The sequence below is a fragment of the Anopheles maculipalpis genome, chromosome 2RL (genome assembly GCF_943734695.1).
Source record: "Anopheles maculipalpis chromosome 2RL, idAnoMacuDA_375_x, whole genome shotgun sequence".
Lineage (NCBI taxonomy): Eukaryota > Metazoa > Arthropoda > Insecta > Diptera > Culicidae > Anopheles > Anopheles maculipalpis.
Genome location: NC_064871.1, coordinates 1,028,546 through 1,045,297, shown reverse-complemented (window position 1 = coordinate 1,045,297; position 16,752 = coordinate 1,028,546). Strand labels below are relative to the sequence as shown.

Below are 16,752 nucleotides of genomic sequence, written 5' to 3'. Positions count from 1 at the left end.
ATGCAAAAACGGTACGAAACGAAACATAACGATCCGTGAGAGCAGAAAATGGGGCGGTGAATCAGCGGTGAGTGTAGTGGGTGGCGATGGCGGGAATATGGAGCTGAACAAATGACTTATCATCATCAACAGCATCAGCGCATAATCTTTGCAAACAGTAGCAATAGCAGTAACCGGCGAATGATGGCAGGCATCAGTAGAATGAACCGAATCATGAGCTGCCGTGTCCCCTCGAAGGGAAGGGGGTTATCAACTAATAACCCACATGCCAGCAGAATGAGAGTAAAAGAGGGGAGTGAGGTTGGTGGTGGAGATTTTCATTATCTCCCCATCTACGGTGCAGCGGTTGCCGGGAGTTGGATAGACGATGTCAGGGGTGTATCTCACTCGCCGGCGTATTCGGAGACTAAACTGCACATGCTAATGTGCGTTCCGGTGCATTCGATGCACTTCACTCAGTAGTGTGCTGCTGGGAAATTCAATAAACATTTGCACTCGAACATTTACCCTGCAATACTGTAGCCGGTTCGCCTAAACTTTTGCACATGTCGCCCGGACGGCCCGCAACGACGAAGTTGGCGAAATACATGGCCATTTGTTTGAAAATCATTAAGTTTACGAGGTTTTTCGGCATGAAGCAAGTGCCAGTGTGCATTGTGTGCGGCGATCGCTGCATTTTCGAGCAATTGCTGCAATTTGGAGCGCGTTTTGGAATGAGAGCTCAAGCACGAAAACTGGTTCACAGCATTTGTGGTTTATGTCTCAATCGAACGCTTATCCGAAAATGGGTAATGCTCGCGCGATCGCTTTCAGTGCTTCCGACACACAAAACCATCAATTAGCATCATAACAATGCTGCTCGCTTGCAAATGAAGCATGCGATCCAATGATGAATTTCCCAGCGACTGCCATTTTCCAATCACTCACCAAGGGAAGCAATAATTTTAATGAATTTCAGCCGTAGTCATAACTTCAGCTTATAGCAACTCAAACAGTCGCTTATGCTGATCATACTTATTTCCTGCAGCTTCACCGACATCTATTAACCCTTTCAAATCCTCCCGAAAAAAACGGTGGCATCGTTTGTTGGCGACACACAAATCATCCACGCAGCTGGTCGGTCGGTAATTGATTTCGGTATCGAAACGAATTGCTGTCACCATTAATTCGACCCTTTCGCTCAACACACTCGTAATCCAATGGCGAGCAGAGGAAAACAAAAGCAGAAAAGCGTCGCCAGAAATCGCAGATGCATCCGTCCATTTGGAAATCTGGCAGCGAGAAGTCCAGCATGAAAAAAGGTCGGATATAGGATCTAATAATAAAAGCAGGACCTTCGATAGAAACTGCCCCTTCCGGTAAAGAACGGGAAAGGGAACTAGTTTGGTTCCACGTGTGTATGTGTGTGTGTGTTAAAGCGAATGCATCCTCTGCTCTTCAACAGTATAATCTGATATTTGATCAAATAATTTCGTCCACGCACTGGGCGCTCATGTAAATGTGTTCTTACATCCGGAAATATGAGCCATGAGGAGTTCCTCACACAAACACACAAGCAATCCTTCCGTTTAATCCGCCGAAGGGAATATCAACGCCACCGTGTGCACCCGGTTCCATATCAATTGATTAATTTATGCAAAACGAACGTTCGGGCAGAAAAGGGTGGAAAATTCTGATTCGGACAAATGTGCTCGATGTGTATTTTTTCCGGGGGGGGGGGGATGGTTGCACGGCCAAGAATAAGAAATCGAAATTCAAACCCTTCCATCGGTTGCTTCTGTGTCTTCGTTTGTGGCACAAAGGGCTTTTAGCATACACGCTTGCACACACAAACACAAACGGAAACACTGTCATCATCCCCTTTTCGGTGGAAGACGTTGGCCTGGCCACGGATTTGGTTGAGTGCTGCCGAATGGCCAATTCATCGGCTTGGTGGTTTTGTGGCTGTCTTTGTACTCCTTTCGATTGGGGTTGATGGCAGTTGCCAGAAGTATCGGATGCGATCCAGAGATATCGGAGTTACGACTGTGTATGTGAATGCAATTTTCGTCGATGCGTAGAGTGTTTGAAGATTTGTTGTTCGGATTGTTATGGATTTTGTTTATGACACTATTGGAGTGAAATCACATTTGATTCTTTGAACCAAAAATGCTCGATAAAGTGATGTTTAAGTTAGAACCATTCTTATAGAATTATCCTGCCTGTCAGTAGTGTGCCTAGATTTTGAAATAAAGAGCCATTTAGAACTAAACACATACAGTCGGAAAAAATAGTCGGAAATTTACTACAACAAGCTTTGTAGTTGGATTGTCAACAAATTTGTCTCTAGCACCAATATCAACATGTAGCAATTACGATCGTTTGGTCACTGGCAGGTCTCGGAACATTGAACTTAGAGCACTGAAGGAGATCGTCCCTCAGTCGTAGCCAACAGACATTTATGACCATCCCACCTGCATTCAACAAAGGACATACAAACTTTCTTCGTTGCTTTGGTGATCGCTAAGATTCCCTTCGTATCCACACCCCAAGTGAGTTTAGCGATAAACTTTGAAACACATTTATTTCAGCGAAAGTCAATTCTTTATGTTCATAAAACCGACGACATCGGTTTTAGGCACCTCTTCTTTCTCACACTTGCCTTACACACTTCTACATTGAGCATTCTAATTGATCCAATTCCCTCGAGACGATCGATCAATGCAAGGACACAATTTTGTTGGTTTTTAACGATTTTCACCCCGCGATCCGACCATTTACTGTCCATCTTACAAGAAAACCACGGGACAAGCACGTCGGGAGTGTGAGCATCAAAGCGAGTCCAAAAACATGTATAGAAAGCATAATTATTATGGTTGATGGTTGATAAGAAATGCAAGAGTCCGTTGCAAACGCCAGCAGGAACATTGTGTGTGTGGGGGAATGTTCTTCCGATGCGGCATCGATTGACCACTTGACTCTTTGCAAGTGCCGTCACAGGAAACCTTGGGAAGAGAAGGACTTGGGTCGATCGTGCGGGTGAGATAAATGTAGCAACTGACCCATACCAAACCAGACACTCCAACTGACCAACCGCTAAAAGGGACACACACACACACACATGTCGTGAAGATATTAATCGAATGCAAACGCCAACAGCAAACGACCCTTTGTGAGGGAATGGAACGAATCTCCACCAAAGCATACGACGTTCAATCGAAACGTTCGTGGAAAAGTGCTGTTTCAATTTCAATTTTTCGGGGCTTTCCACTAATATCTCTTTGTTGTGGTGGTGTGATGTATTTTATAACACCCGGCCCCAATGATGATGGCGTGGCCCCTGTTCGTTTCTTCCTTCAGAACGTTAGAGTTGGGCTAATGTGACACTACTATCCTTAGCCACCCCGAATCTCTCACGCATGGAAATGTGCAGCTATAAATTCAATAAAACTGTCATATTTTTGTTGGTTTGTTGACCATTTTCGTGTGTATGAGTCGTCACGGCGGTCGTGACGGCAGACGGTTCGGATTGGATTGATCTGTCCCGAAAGCCAAGGTCCATAGTTGATCGGAAGCTCTCGAACGACACCCGCAGGACATATGTTTCAACGGAACGGTGCCAATTGGCGCTGATGGCGGTCTGTCACGAAAGGTGTACTGTGGACACCGACCATCGATCGATGGCCGACCATTTCGCGATGATTCCCTTCCAAGCGAATCCATCGATAAGGGATAGATTCGGCTAGCGTGGAAGGGCTGGCGCATTTTTTACAATCTATTTGCTTGCGTGACCTTTTATCCTTCAGTGGACAGTTCGGCGTTTGGCGTATGTTGTTTAAACACTGGTTACTGTGGCCACTGGTGGTGCATGTTGCACAGGATGTACGAGCGTGTCGCGTCCGCACGAAGGTCAATAAACAATGTGTGGTGGAATATGTCGTTTTTATGTGTTTTGCCGATTTGCCGTCGCCGATAAGCGGCAGGAATTATTTTCTGTTGCCTTTTACCATCATTACCAAACATTTGGTTGGCTTTCCCTTCGTTGTGACACTCGTACGGACTCCAAGGAACAGACTTTTTGAGTGCGATGGTTTAATAATGATGAATGTTTCTTTTATAATTCGGCTGACATTTAGCTTTACTGCAGCGAACAATCATTTGGACATTGGAATTGTTTCTCACGCCGATTTAAAACTCTGAAACGCACAATTGATTGCATTATATTGTACCGAGACATAAAAACAAAACCATTGCTCACCAACAAAAAAGTGTCAATCCTGGAAAAGCGTACTGCATCAAACACTCTTTATGCTATCCTTTTTTTCATGCAGACGTTGACGACGGCTGGGTTTTATTTGAATCGTGCGCGTTTTTTTGTTCTGCGTCCTGCAAAACAGATATGCAAATCAGGATCGATTCCTTACTCTTGATTGCTTCCTTACGAAACCTTGATTTTCCCCTGGCCTCAGCCCTCTTTTACTAGCTGAACGAGGGTTGACGTGGGCCTCACCATTCTTTAGAGGCACGCACGAAATCCAACGACCATGCATCCTTGCGCTCTACTCCATTGAACGATATGCAAATTAAGGATTGAATTTTAATCTAAACAAGCGAAGCGTCAAAGTAAAGGAAAAAGCAACTCAACCGATGTGACGAATGGGTGCTAAGAGAAGAAGAGAAAGAAAGAAAAAAAAAGGATTCCATTGCAGTGAAAAAGTTGAGCAAAGGTGAGAATAGGCTGGACTGGCCGGGTTCCTTACCGGCTTACCAACCGGGTGGCCAACACGAACGACTTTGTGTGTGTGTGTGTTTTGTATTCGCGTCCTTTCAAGTTGCCTAAGTCTTCACCTGGTTCACCTCGCTTGCCCCTCGCAAAGATTCCTCAAGATAGCGACCCGGGTGTGTCCCTTCGGTCCGTTTAATTGATACCTTCTGGAGTTTAAGAGTGAACGGGTTGGGTTTGGGACGAGATATTGCAGATGGCAGAGGTTTGCGTGATTTTCCGATTAATGTAGGCACCATTAATTTATGCACACGCTGTATCACGGCTTTTCTGAGCCGTCTGATCAGCACCCTTTTGTGTGTGTGTGTGCATTGTTTTGTTATGATGGCGTGCTCAAGAATAGCGAAAAGAAATAGTTTCCTTGGCTATTCGGTCGATGGGAACCAGCTGAACAACGAGACACAGATAAGGAATTGATCAAATGTTAAACGTAAACTAAATTCTGTTCAGTTAAGAGACAGCTATAAATAGCTAGCGAGTTTGTGAGGTTTTATCCCTATAAAACCCTGAAACCGGGTTGCCGAAAAAACGCAACCCGGTGCATATAGTAAAGAAGTTGAGTTGCACGACGAATTGAACTACCCAAAGACACCTCCTCTTTGTGATGCGAATGAAGAAACGTGGTGTAAATGTGATGCAAATGTGTGGCCCACCATCGGTTTCATCTGCAACGAAGGGGTCAGTTTTGGGCGGATGTGACCGGCAGGAACCAACCATCGAACAATTGCCGAGAGTGTGTCCCGCTGTACGAAGGTGTCTCTGTGTATGTGTCTGCCTGTGCGAATGTGTGGAAATTTATTCCAAACGTGGTCCATTGCGTGCGGGAGGAACGACAGTAAAGCAACGGACCTCTGCCGATGAATCGGACGTTTTTGCCTCTGTCCAAGCCTCAAAGTTTTGGAGTTGGGCGAGCAAAGTGAACGATGGAACTCGTGGCCACTGTGGATGGATGGAATTTTTCTTTGTTTGCAGATCCAACGGGCGCTCTCGGAGTTCGTTTTTTGTTGGGTGTCTTTTTCGACGCTGGGTCGTCTTAATGTTTGGTTTGTTTGAGTTTTGATTAGACAAGATATGTGTGAATTGCACTTTGTTTTCAGCAGTTGCGCGATGAGATAAGCGACGTGATGGTATTCCATCTGCCAGCTTCGTTTACTTCGACTGGGGATGAATTTGGATGAGCTCGAGAAAAATGGGACAATCGCTTCAACAAACGTCTTCAGGAACGCGTCAAACACGGATGCACGTTGTTTAGCTCACGGCACAAATGAGCTGTTCATGCACACACAAACAATCGATACGAATGGATGAATGGGCTCACCAAAATAGACAATTACTAATAGGGGAGAAAATCGCAGACAAACGGCCAGACGGATAGAGTCGCACCACGTGCACTGGTACCTATCAATTCCGGTGCATTTGAATGACAGTTTGCATTACAACGAACGGAAACTGTTATCCATTGTGCCCATGTACCTCGAGCACAGAACCCTCCTACCAACCTTACTGCGGTCCCTTCAAAGCCCATCAATCGAAACGCACTAATTACGTGCATAATTGCACCGCTTTTGCCATCCTCCAACTAGACAGGCAAGGTTCAATTCGATTGGAAAATGGCGTAAAAATGGCAATCGCCCAACGCACTTTTCGTACGCACTTCCGGTGAGGATCGCACGTCTTAGCGCAGGCCTCAATCATTGTCGTCCCATCGTTAGCCCAGCTGTTCTGCCCGCCTTGAGAGCCGTCGTTGTTCGAAGGGTTCGATACCTGCATAAATTAATGTCCGATGCCACCTCACACGCATCCATCCACACGCATCGATATGCATCGAAAGTGAATGTGTGCACGTACAAGAAGAAAGTACACATTTTCTACCGTGAATTTATTGTTATGGATTTCTGGGCGAACACCTCCCTTCGGGGGAATGGATTCAACGAGGCGCCTGCAATGCGTCAGAAGAAATGCACGTGATCGCGCTGCAAGAAGGCTGTCCTTGAAGTAAAAGGGGAAGGGGAACGGAGAAGGAAAAAAACAGGAATAAATTAATAAACAATGAATTAAACACCCTTCAAGCCTTCGAATTCTAGGGCTCAAGTCCGCAAGAACAACAGTTTCTTTTATTAAGTTTGCATTTGGAGAAGGGTTGCGTTTGAGTTCTTTGGGTCGCATATTTTGGCCATGCTGGTTTCTTGTGGTATTGCAACGGCAAGATGCAGGTAGAAACTTCCCACCCGGAGAACTGTTGGGCTACGAAAAGAACTGCAAACAATTGGTAACAATCGGTTGAATCGGCACTGTTGTCATCATCCGTTATAGAATTGGAGTGCATTTTGGTTAAGAAAAGGAGTTTTATGTTTGAAACTCGATATTTAACACATTCCGCTTTGTCACATAACGAGGCCGGTTTGCGACACGATGCACAATTGTATGGAACAAAATGCAGAAATCAATGTATATGCAAATGCTCTTTTTGCAGCCACAGTCCTCCACGCGACTCCATATGGTGGTTGTGGTTGCGCTGTTGTAAGGGTTTGCTAGAGTTCCTGCTGCGTCTCGCCATGTGTTTGCGAACACCTTTAAGATTGGCTCGAGCACGAGCAAAAGAACAAAACGGGCACTCCTCGAGAAAGATTAGCTGGAAGAGTATGCTGCAAATTAGAAGTGGCAGCAAAGAGCCCTTTTAGTGCTGCAGTGAGGGCTGAGGGCTCGATATTCATTTGTGGTATAGTGAAACACGTACCGATAAAGGATTTAACAATGTTTTTACTGTTGCTATGTTCAAATTTATATAAAATTTAAATCACATTAATCAACCTACTGTACAACTATTTCGATTATTTTCGATTCCGATCGACTGCAGTACTAAGTAAATGGATGGATGATTAAAAGCTAGACACTTCCCAAAAAAAACGGGAAACCAGCAAGGAAGCAGAACAAACCACAACAATGTTTTAACACTTAATTTGACTGACGATCAGTGTATTTACGCTCCACCGGTTTCGTGGTGCTTCGAACCCAAGCCGCGAATAATTCAACCGTAACGCGGGCCCTTCTTTTGCCAGACCTACGGTTGGAGCTCTTGTTTTTTTTCTCTCCTGCATCTGGGCGCTTCCGTACCGAAAGCGCTACAGGTGGACAGGGATGCGGTTGGTAAAAAATTAAATTAAATTAGGGACCAATTTTCGTGGAAGTTCGAAGCTGTCCGTTTAGATCGCGGAATGAACGGAATGGGTACGGGACTACGCAAATTGGATTCTACCGTCGGTTCGGATCGGAGCCTGATCGATGGACGGTAAACAGGATGACCTCATGGTTCGTCCAACCAGTGTTCAGAGCTTTATAAATTTACCCATCAAACCACCGGTGAGCGAGCGTCCTTGCGCTTTAGAAACCATGGGCGCAAATACGTTTCGCGTACGATGACGACTTCGGCGGCGGATTCCTGTATTCCGGCGATCAACCAACTGGCGCGGGTTCTCATGAGCCTCCAACGAGTCTTCGAGCGGTCTTTGATTGAGTCTCGATTGAGCAAAGCGCGTTTGCGATAATTGAATCGTGAAATACATTGTGATTGTGTGGTTTTTGACTTATGTGCTGCAAACCTTGTGGCAGCTGCAACATTAAACATTGTAAAACTGCAACTGAACACCGTGCACCAATGATGGCCGCCAAGGAGGACTAGAAGGAAAGCCGATGGATGGATACCAATTTGTGATAGATAATGATAGTGTTCAGCTTAATCGCAGCAGTAAGTGTAACAAGAGCCACACATGTTTTATATAAGGATGACCTATTTGTGATCTTGTATGCCTTCTTTTGAGAATATTTATGTAAGAATTAGCAATAAAAAATTATTTTAAAAACAGTAAATTTAATTGTAAAGGGTATTCTTTCTTTTTTAACTCCCCTCTGACGACTTCATCTTATTGCTCAACGTTGACTCCATTATTTGAACACCGCTAAGGTTATGATTACGATCGAAACCACACTTCCCACTGATTCCGTGACAGTCGGCATTTTTGCCGTTCAATTCTATCCGATGAACGGCCATGATACAATTCTGTTCTTTCGATTTCCCTGGCAGTGCATTAGCGTTGATTTTGTATTATTTTTTGTTGTTGACTCCATATTTTCCCACCACAACCACCCTCAAGCAGGGCGGCGGCTTACGGAACACTAGCGGTGGACTTTTCGCACGAGTGAGTTGATTTTTCCGAAAATGCTCACTCTTCCATGGCAAATGGATGATCATCGCCCTACTCTCGATCGCCGCCATTACTACCGGGTCTTCGTCCGGGTCACTGGGTGTTGATGGAGTGGAATTACCGGTGGAAAGATTTACAATCGAAGACAACGAAAGACCATAAAGAGAAAGATGGGGAGGAAATCGAGCAGCTCAGTTATGGCTTTTCGCGTGGTGGTGGAAGTAGGTTGTGGTAGAACCCATCACATGATCACGATCAGAAGGGGATAGAATTTTAATCATGGGAAATCATGCTCGCGTTTTCCAAACGATCGCCCTTTTCCCGAAGCCGTCGTCTGTGGTTCCCACTGGGGCCAACAAGTGCCGATTATTGTTATGGCTCTGGTGGCAAGAAGAGTCAGTGATCTGCAATCACCGCGTGATTTCTATTGTTTCGAACGGTGTGCAGGTGGATTGGTCCCGGGAATCGGGAAGGGAGGGTAATGTGTCCCGTCGCCCTTTAAACGCTAGACAGAGCAGATGACAAGAATTTGCTCTTACCCCATTCTTGGTTTCGACTAGAGTCGAGTCGGGTCTGAAGGCTGAGCGTTCTGAGAATTGATCCATCACGACTGGACGGCGTAAAGTATTCTACGTGCGTGCGGAAGAAGCATTCGATCTGAAGATATACACGCAATCAGTAGCTCTGCGATAATGAGGTGTTCTTTGGAGCTAATCAAGATTGCTCTAATAAGTAACGAGCTAATAGATGGACTGGTCTAGCGCTGTAAAAAGGTATCCCGCTAGTGGATAGTTCGTGACGATATGTTGAGCTTGACCCTACCGTGGGCAAATATTAGTACATACATACACGCAATTAGTGAAGTAGATTCCACCAACAAGAATTCTTCAACTGTAAGACATTAAGGTGACGTGATGTCTCTGCAGATCTTTGAATTACAAACGATTTGCTGATTCTACATCCGTTGGTAATCCATTCAATGTAACACTCCGAAACTACGACTACCGCCCAATTGGTCTACACTATTTAAAATTCAATTTGAAAATTCACTTGCCAAAAGCTGGAATGAAAATGCAGAAGCGCAAAAACGGGACACCGGAAGCCCAGCTCTCGCCGTTCAGTATTGACAGCACTCATCAACGAAAGCAAACCAGGGATGACCAGTGGACGAACGCTCATGGTAGATTTCGGGTTGCTGGTCATCCGCCAAGAGCCGGTTAATAAATAATAAATGAATTTAGTTATGCAAATGTGCTGGCAATTATGTGCATAAATATCGCATTAAATTCTTTCGATTTCTTACCTTTAGCAAACAAGGACGTACAGCACCGGGAAAACTGCATTCACATTCTGGCTTCGGGCGCGGGTGTGTGTCTGTGTTTCCGTTGCATTGAGCAGTAGATTGAGCGGGAAGTTGGTTTGAACGAGACTCTGTCAATGAAGGCATGGTTGCCTTAAGTAAGCGCATGTGGTCCGTTACCGGCGAAGCGGCCATATTCTGAATGTTGAGGAAGAAGGCCAAATGGGGGAATAGGGGAATGGGGGCTAAGTGGAGAAGCTTTTTAAGCCATCCATTTCTCGGATGTGAACGGATTCAGTCAAGCTGAATGGTTCCACGGGTCAAAGAATCCGCTGAACTCGTACGCTGAGCAGTCCGCTGCTGACTAAGAGAAGTACGAAGCGAATTGAAGGTATTGGCGAAGATGATTTGAATAATGTGGATCCAAACAGTGGAATGGAAATAATCATTTTAGGCTGTTTTTTCAGCTTTAAAGATAGAATCAGTAACAATGGAAAATGAAAAATCATGGCAATTGTTTCAGGCGAGAATTCAAGGTCCACCGAACGTTAATGATCTGTCTTGAAAAAGGAAGGCCACCCTTCAAGATGAAATAAGTTGTTGGGTTGGGCTAACCCCCATAAAAAAATTGTATTTTGATGTAGCTAATATGTCATTATCCCAACTTTTATTTGAAATAAATTGAATCAACCATTCATATTTATTGAAAATCATAGAATAAAAACTCGACAAATCACATTACGAACCATAAAAGCATCAGATTTTGTTTTTCTGCTCCAACTTTCCATTTTGCTGCAATTAAACTAATGGAACTTTAAGTGTCCGAGCGTATAAACTAGCATAAAAAGATGGAAATTGAATTTTGCAATCCAGGTGTAAATTATCGTGGCGTCGACGGTGGACACTAGACAAATGAGGATTCACCTGCACCGGATGGCGCCGGAAAATCGAGCAGACATTTGACTGCGTTCGGGAGCTTGAGAAAATCGAATAGATTGTGAAAGTTTGTTTTTTGCTGCGAGAGCGGATGGCTGCATATTCAATTAGTTTAATTCCTTTCCATCTCTTGATTGCCGGACATGGTTCGTTCTCTTTTCCGAGAGTTCTAGCAGGAACTAAAACTAAAAATTTAACAACTAATAATAGTAATATAATAATGATTACAGCTGATTTCCTTACACATTCATGTTTACTTCAACTAATGCATTCCCAAGCAACTGCAGCACTTACAATGCTCATGCCTGAAGTAATAAGAAGAATGCACCTCGTTCAACCATGTTTGTCTATGTGTCCATGCTGTTTGTTTTGCTATTAATGAGAGTTCTTCTTCATCGTGCAACAAACGGTCGGATGGCAGTGTTATCAAGCTAGAAAATTCTCGAAAAGTCCTTGACTTCCTGGGCAAAGGGTTCGTTCCCTTTGCAACCTGCAATGAGGCAACAATGCAACTAGGACGATATAGACCGGTGAGTTGTCGAAAGAGTTGAACATTTTTGATCACACAAGACGGTAAGGCACAACAACAGTCTTGAGACACTTCACCACCAACTCCAAACTTCCGGGCCCACCATGCTGGTCCTGCTGGCACTCCGGCAAGTAAACCGGTGTTGTCCCTTAAGGCGCTACTAATGATTGACTTGAACAGGACTTTCGACTTAACCATGCAGAAGCATGATAATGAGAGACGGAAAAATGGGAATGCTAAACAAAAAAAAAAAGATCTCTCTTTTAGAACGAACTAAACAAAACTGACTTGGACTCCTCATCAGGTGTGTAATAAGGAATGCAGTCCGCACCAACAGAAGGGTCTCATTTTTGCAAAAAGGTTTTCACAAATATTTGAATTGGTTCTGTTTTTGCAGGTCTCCTCTACCGGCTAGCCTCACTGATAGGCAATAATGAGCTGAGCAGGATATAGGGCCCTAGCCAATGGTCTCAACCGCCGCACCATTGCGACTGCCGTTGCGGATAAAATGGGCGGATGAGGAAAAGTGCACACGGCAATGGCATTATTGTTTTTCGTCGCGCTACCGTTTTCTTTTGTCGCTAAGTATGATGATGACGAAAGATTTTGCATCGTTAAACACGTACGCGTCACGTATGCGCTGCTTTCAGAGCTTCACGTCAAACGGTTAAAAGCGTATACGGCGTGTGCAGGAGTTTCTTGTGCTCGGTACCCTTTGATGAATCGAAACGGCAGCGACAATCATAATAGGAAGCAGTCGAGCAGATAAAGCGAAACAGCTAACCAACCAAGGTACGGAAAAAAGGCTCACACACACACTCACAAAAACAAAACCGGATACTTAAGCAGCGCCAGGCACAACAACATCAATCAACAACAACAACTCAACATTGGCGAAATGATTTGAGCGCGACTTTTGCGCGACAACGACGTCCGATGTCATTTGGGAAATTGGAAAAGGGAAAACCTCTCCCTCCCGTGGAGTGGGTGTTAGCCAGGACACAAACATGTTTTATTCTCCGGTTTTTTTATACAACACACAGTATTCTAGTCTCATACCACCTCCACCAACTGTAGTGAGGAAGACAGTTGTAGTAATTGTCTCATTAGTGACGCTTCGCCGATTTGTTGTCTCGAGATCGGCCCAAAGATATGCTGCCTTTTTCTCGAGGGTTAAAAGGTCTCATGCGTACTTTCGGGTACTCGACGTGTCTGCCGCTAACAGCAATCGAAACACTTCGATGACATTTGGGGTTTTGTTCCCCCAGAGAGAAACACGAATGGCGAATGTTTATGATAGAGATATCAATCACTTTCGTACGACGAATTCCGGTGCCAAGTTTACACCGCTGGCAAAAGGACAAAGGAAGCGGCAGCAGCCCTTTTTCAGTATCAATGCGAATCGATCGAATGCCAGTCTGTGACGAATCGAGTGTGGCGCGTACGGACAGAAGAAGGCGGAGAAGGAATTTAAAATATTTCCCGCAAGGATATCAAAGAACGAAGGAAGAGGCACGCAAAACGGTAGTCGAAAGACTGTCTTGGAAATTGAAAAATGCTGTGAACTTAAAAAATGCAGCAGTACGACATCTGGACGCGGCAGGCGATCACCCACTCGGGAAATGGAAAAATGGAGTTACGGGAGAGGGAGAGAGAGAAAGCAAAACGAATACATGCAATGCAATAAAGAAGAAAGGGCATTGTGTAGCATTACAACATTTATGCTATTTTCTATGTTGTATTTCGGCATATAGAGCTGATGTTAAGCTTAGCTAGCACTGGAAAATGTCGTTTAATTTGGTTTAGTTATTTAAGAACGGAGTTTGACTGTAAAACTTGATTGGAGAGCATAATTTCGATAAGAGACAGACTTGAATTAGATCGATTATTGTCCAAATTCTGAATACTATTTGATGAATTCCACCGAATCGTAAGCCCACCGAATTGTGAGCTAAGAATTTCCAGGGAATATATTCTGCCATCATTTCCCATGTACCAAATCTCTCGCAGATTCACGAGAACGCTTAGAAAGGTTTACAGAAAATGAGTGTTGTTGCGGGGTTTACGAGATCGAGAGCATCGGCCATTGTCGTTGCACATTTCAGTCCGAACGGAAGTGAAACCCATTTGGGGTTGAAAACAAAATCAGAATTCATTCCGATTCAACCCATCCCCCCGGTGTCTATCCGCTTCTCTTCCAGCAGCATAACTTCACACACTCATTGGATCAATCCAGTTAGATGGCTTTTTGTTCCACTCGAGCAATGGGTCAACAATCAAACACAACGCACGGTGCAATGATGTGGTGTTATTATTTTCATTTCAATTGTATTGAAAAAATAGAAGCCGACCAACCAACCCCAAAACCGGAAACCAACACATTATGGGCGGCATTCCTCCTATCCGATCGCTCATCAAAACCATATCATCATGTCAATGGGCTTTTCGACATGGGAAAGAGGATATGGAGTGGAGTGGTTTTTTTTTTTTTTTTTATCCGGAAACTACCGAGCCGTCCAATTTCCAGCCGATCGAACCAACGCACCGGTGGCTCTTCATCCACAGAGCTTCGCATACAGAGGTGACACTTCCGTAAACGGCGACATCACTGGCACTTTTGGCTGGAGCATAAAGGGGAAGTCATCGGGGTGGTACTAGTCGATGGTAGTCTCTTTTGTTTTGTACCGGTCACACTTTGTGTTGCGTTTGTCGGCTGGCGTTGAGTCCCGCTTCCGTAAATTGGATAACCTTGTTGTTTGCCTTTCCCACTCGCACACATCCCCATGCCCACCCTGCCGTTTACGAATGTCGGCACAGCGACGAGGGTGTTAAATTTATTCCGCATATTGAGCATAATTAAGTCCGTCACATAAACAGCGCGCGGAACGGGGTGGTATCGGAACGCTCTCGGGTATCTAACTGTCGTTCGAACAGTTTATTCAATTGAAGGTTAAAGCTACTGCCGATCGTCCCTATAGATGGGTCTTTTTTATTTTTGGGGAATAGTAGAAGGAGTAGGGTGAAGATGAGAAGCAAGAGTAAAAGAAAAAAAAAACACTGTTGAATGTGTAAAATGGAATGAAAAGCGAAAAGCGGAGAACCCAATGAAAAAAAGCCGACGATATATCCGTTGGCATAAATTTTATATTATTCTATTGAATTGTTAAGTAGAGTCCTTTGGTGGAGTGAGGGAGAGAAAGAAAGACAGTCCCCCCACCCGGAACGGCGTTTGTCATTCGCTTTGTTCCCCAGGGGAGGTGGCAGGGGTTCCACATGGTTTCTTCCCAAAACCCCGGACCAAGAGAACCCTTTCAGCGCTGTGTCACTGCTGTCCCGTTCCAGAACTCGGCATAACTCTTCCTACACATGCACGCCTGCAATAAATGCAAATGACGATGCTGGTCAATCGATGGCCTGGGAATGAGGGCCACTTCCCTGCGTCTCTTCCTCTCCCTTTCTCTCTTTCCTTTGTCGGTTAATAAGTTCATTAGCAATCAAAAAGGAAACGACCACAAATTGAATCGTCCATTTGACACTTCATCGATCAATATGTGTCAAAATAGAGCCGCGGCCCGATCGGGAAAGGGTCCACACAGCCACCAGTATCCGATACAATTCGATTCGTTAGGAACGGTTGATTTCGTTGGTCGCAAGATCCCCGAGACCAGGCCGTCAGGGTGAATTTAACGATTTTCGCAAGTCATCGATAAACGAATGACTGGTGCTAGTGTAATAGATAGCGAACGAGCAAGTGACCGTGTGGAATCCGTTTCGAATTGCTCTGTGGTTCTGTTGGTTTTTCCCAATTAACTTTTGTATTAGTTTAGGATTCGGGGATTTTTTGTTGTCACCGTGACGGATCGGACCACGATTTTGATGCGATTAACAAGACAAATAGCCACCGAGCGTACAATTGACCGGGAGAGGAGAGACCCCTTTTCACAGTGAGACACATTTTTCTGGCCTTAATCAATTTTCATTTTCAAGCCTCCCAAACAATCCAGGCACGGTTGTAGAATGACATTTCGATTTTCTGGTGTACGCGGCTAGACGTGACTCTATTTAACACGGAGCTTATTTTCCGCTCTATTAGTGGTTGAGAAAATGGGGTTGAATAGCTCCATCGTCCATTGCCGAGAAGTCATCCGGAGCAGAAGGGTGTTGATTGATTGATTTAGAAGGAGTACGGACTGACATCGTTCGTACTGAACAATCGGGGAGGGGGCACGCTGTATGTATGGTATGATGGTGTGAAAAACCGGATACCAATTTCCGGAAAGACTGTTTTGCGTCGGCGATGAGTTCAACGATCGTCTTAAGAAACTCAGCACGCCAGAAGAATTCCTCCAAATGTCCTGTTCCACAAATCGGACTGACACATTTTTGACGGACAGAGAGCACCGTCTTGAAAGAAAGCGTAAGGTGTTCATGCATTGCTGATCTACTAATTGCAAACTGGTTGGACCTGATACAGTGAAAAGCCTTTAGGAAATTTCTTGTCCGTTTGAGTGATTTTCCGACGCGATTTTCCGAACGATTTGACAAATGCATTAAACATAACGGAAACGTGTGAGACTGCGTTTGACGACGTGCAGTGACGTGTGTTGTTTTGCAGATGTGTTTGTCTCTGTGAAAACTAAACTACATGACACTGCCCCATGTGCCTATTGTTTGGTTAAAGAAGGAAAATTAAAACGATCATCTGATGGCTTCAAGCATTTCAAACAATAAATGATCGGTTAGACATTAGCTGCCAGACTCGGCCGACATAGTCGACATCCAGCCCAAGTGCCCACCGTTCATTGACTTGTATTGTTTCACAATGAGCCAGCATTAATCATATACGACCTGCACGCTATCAGCCCGGCATTAATAACTGGCGGCCAAAGGCAAATTCATAAATATCATTTTTATGCGTCATACACCCCATTTTTCTTCCTCCTTCCTGGTCAGCCCCCTTATACCCCCCCAAAAGAGATCAGAAGAGACCCCTGAGAGAAAGAGAGCGAGCGAGAGACCGAGA

The 16,752-nt window shown here is 44.7% G+C and overlaps 2 protein-coding genes across 2 annotated transcripts in view; both read left to right on the top strand.

Annotated features, from left to right (window-relative positions):
• The window catches only part of LOC126558356 (opsin-1-like), a 306,086-nt gene that overhangs the window by 84,613 nt on the left and 204,721 nt on the right, over nt 1-16,752 (top strand). The window lies entirely within an intron of this gene.
• LOC126558632 (14-3-3 protein epsilon) overlaps nt 3,339-16,752 on the top strand; it is a 321,858-nt gene continuing 308,444 nt past the window's right edge. Inside the window, exon 1 of the mRNA XM_050214681.1 lies at nt 3,339-3,342. The gene's annotated coding sequence lies outside the window, so the exon portion shown is untranslated. The remainder of the gene's footprint in view (nt 3,343-16,752) is intronic.